This window comes from Lonchura striata, chromosome Z (genome assembly GCF_046129695.1).
Source record: "Lonchura striata isolate bLonStr1 chromosome Z, bLonStr1.mat, whole genome shotgun sequence".
Classification (NCBI taxonomy): domain Eukaryota; kingdom Metazoa; phylum Chordata; class Aves; order Passeriformes; family Estrildidae; genus Lonchura; species Lonchura striata.
The window spans coordinates 1,834,969-1,837,894 of NC_134642.1; positions in this window are offsets into that span (position 1 = coordinate 1,834,969).

The following is a 2,926-nucleotide window of genomic DNA, read 5'->3' on the forward strand; positions in this document are numbered from 1 at the left end:
CTGTGCCAAGTGGCTTTTTTGGTGGTGTAGATGAGGGAGACTGGAGAGGTGCTGCTCTGAGTGGGTGTGCGTGGGGTCAGTGGTGGGAGCACCCACAGGACCCACCCCAGCCCTGAGTGGGGCCTCTCCTGGGTGGGTAACATCTGGGCTGGGATCATCCTGAACCTTGGGCTTCGCTGGCCTGGTTTGGTGCCCACAGCTCTCAGCTGCCCATTTTGGATGCACCCCATCAGCCCTCCAAGGCTGAAGGGACTGGCTGCCCAAAATCCACTGGGTTGCTTTTGCTGTTCCTATTTCTCCTGATTCCAGCCTGAAAGAACCCCAGTGCTGGGGACACAGCTCCTGTTTGACCCTGTCCCTGTCTCACAAATACTGGGCCAAGCTTGTGCTCTTTGCTGGGCCACAGGCAGCCTGTGCCAGCAGCTGAGGAGGGAAATACCAGAAGGAAGACAGTCCTTGGGTTTTCCTTGGCTATATCCTACCCTTCACATCTCCCATGCCTGTGGAAATAAAGGTGGCTGCTCCTTTTGCCCCCCTCACCCTGCCTTTAGGCATTCCCTGCTCCACATTCCTTGCACATGTGCTCTGCCAGGGGAAAGTCCCTATAAATTGTTCCTGCCTTCTGTGGAGCAGGATGTTGAGTGGAAACCACCGGAGTCTGGAGACTGAAGAACATGGACAAGAAGAATGTCCAGATGGACTACTGAAGTGCGTGGATCCCAGGAATGTGACTTCTGTCCTCCAAGGGGTGGGTGGGCATCCCAGCATGTCAGTGAGCATCAGCTCGGTGCTGTGCCTTCTGTCCAGCACAGATCTGCCCTCCCCAGAGGGATTTACTGACACACAGCATTTGGGTGTTTCCAAATGGACCGTGCCTTCAGCTGGAGCCACGGCACATGAACCAGCTCCAAAAGGGGTTTTGATCGTGGGCGAGTTTCAGTTTCCAGGCTCTCTCCTCACCCTTCAGGTGGGAGTCAGCATGGAAAGCTGAGGCAGCATGGATGCACCCATCCTGTGTCACCTGATGTGCACTAAGACATGCCTGGGAGGACAAGAGTTGAAGCAATCTCACCTGTGCTACAATCTGGCTCATTTCTGTTCTGAGCCACCAAATGTGAGCCACCCAAAAATCACACGATACCAGCGTGGTGCAGTGGGCCAAGCTGGCAGTGATGGCATCCATCAGAAGTTCCAGGATCGCCTTCAAAGGCACTGAAGGATGAATAAGTGCCTCACAAAACCCTTTGGTTACTGCTCTTGAGTTTTGTAGCACTGATCTGTGTGAGCAGGTCTCTGTGGGCAGCAGGACCTGGGTTGGAAAGATCACTCCAAATCTAGGTATGTGACCAGGTGCAGGGTCGAGTTGGGGTTGCAGCTAGCTGTCTAAGAATCACAAAAATCAGAAAAAAACCCATGAAATTATTTGGTTTGCAGGGGACCTGAAACTAGTTCCAACACTCTGCCATGGGTAGGGACACCTTTTATTATCCGAGATTGCTCCAAGCCCATCCAACCTGGCCTGGATCACTTCTAGGAATGGGGCAGGAACAGCTGGGTGGGTTTTCCTCTGGATTAACCAAGAGATAGGGAATATATCACTTGTGCTTCTCCCACCTCCAAGCTGGGCTGCTGGGTTTTAAGACAGAAAGGATGAGATGATAACTTTGAACCTGAGGCATGACACCAACTGAGCCACATGGACAACCACAGAAATCTGCATTGCAGAGGTGCTCTCGTGTGTTTTCACCTTGTCCCATGAGGTGCATACTGTGTCTTGATGGCTAAGGCCCTGAAACCAAATTGTAGCATAGATGTCTTTGTCCCTTGAATTGAGATTTGATTTTTGTCCCTGCTCATTAGTCCATGAGATGTGACCAAATCATTTAACCTTTCTGTTTTCCAGGACTTCCACTCATAAGGTACATAAGTTTGCTCATCCTGAAAGCTGAAAGCAAAGGATGAAAGTACTGTACCCCTGAATAAACTCTTCACAGCAGCTTTCCAAAATACATCAGGTCACAAAAATACTCCAAGGGCTGGAGCCCCTCTGCTCTGGAGCCAGCCTGGCAGAGCTGGGGCTGTTCCCCTGCACAAGAGAAGCTCCAGGGAGAGCTCAGAGCCCCTGCCAGGGCCTCAAGGGGCTCCAGGAGAGCTGCACAGGGACTGGGGACAAGGCAGGCAGGGACAGCACACAGGGAATGGCTCCCACTGCCAGAGGGCAGGCACAGATGGGAGATTGGGAATTAGGAATTGCTGGCTGGGAGGGTGGGCAGGCCCTGGCACAGGGTGCCCAGAGCAGCTGTGGCTGTCCCTGGATCCCTGGCAGTGTCCCAGGTCAGGCTGGACGGGTCTTGGAGCCACCTGGGATAATGAAAATTGTCCCTGCCCATTACAGGGGGTTGAACAGGATGAGTTTTTTAAACTGTTCTGTTGTTCTATGAAAATGATCCAGCAAAGCCAGAGTCTGTCTGTGGAGATGTGCCCGTGATGTGGGCTGGGCAGTGCTGGTGGGCTCTTGTGTCATTTGCAGGGTGCAGTGAGGGTCTGGGAAATCCTCCACAATCCCCACTTCACACCTCTCCCTGTGTGATTTCCCCTGGCCATGGCTGTGACACACTGAGCTGCCTGGACCTCCAGCTGGATGTGCCTTTCCAGGTCAAATATTAAAATCATCTGGAGAGTGACCTGAAAAGCCTGGCAGATCATTTTATTCTGTGACAACTTTGCTTGCATTCATCTGTCAAAACACAAGGCCAGGCAAGGCTGTTCACAGTAAGAAAGCTGAGAAATAATCAGCAAAACTATGGCTTTTCAATACTATGACAGTTTTAGCTGAAATGTTCCAGCCCTCACCTCCTGCTGTGCTAATTTTAGCCCTCATTCAACAAGAAAATAAAAAAGAACATGACAGAAGGATGCTGAGCAC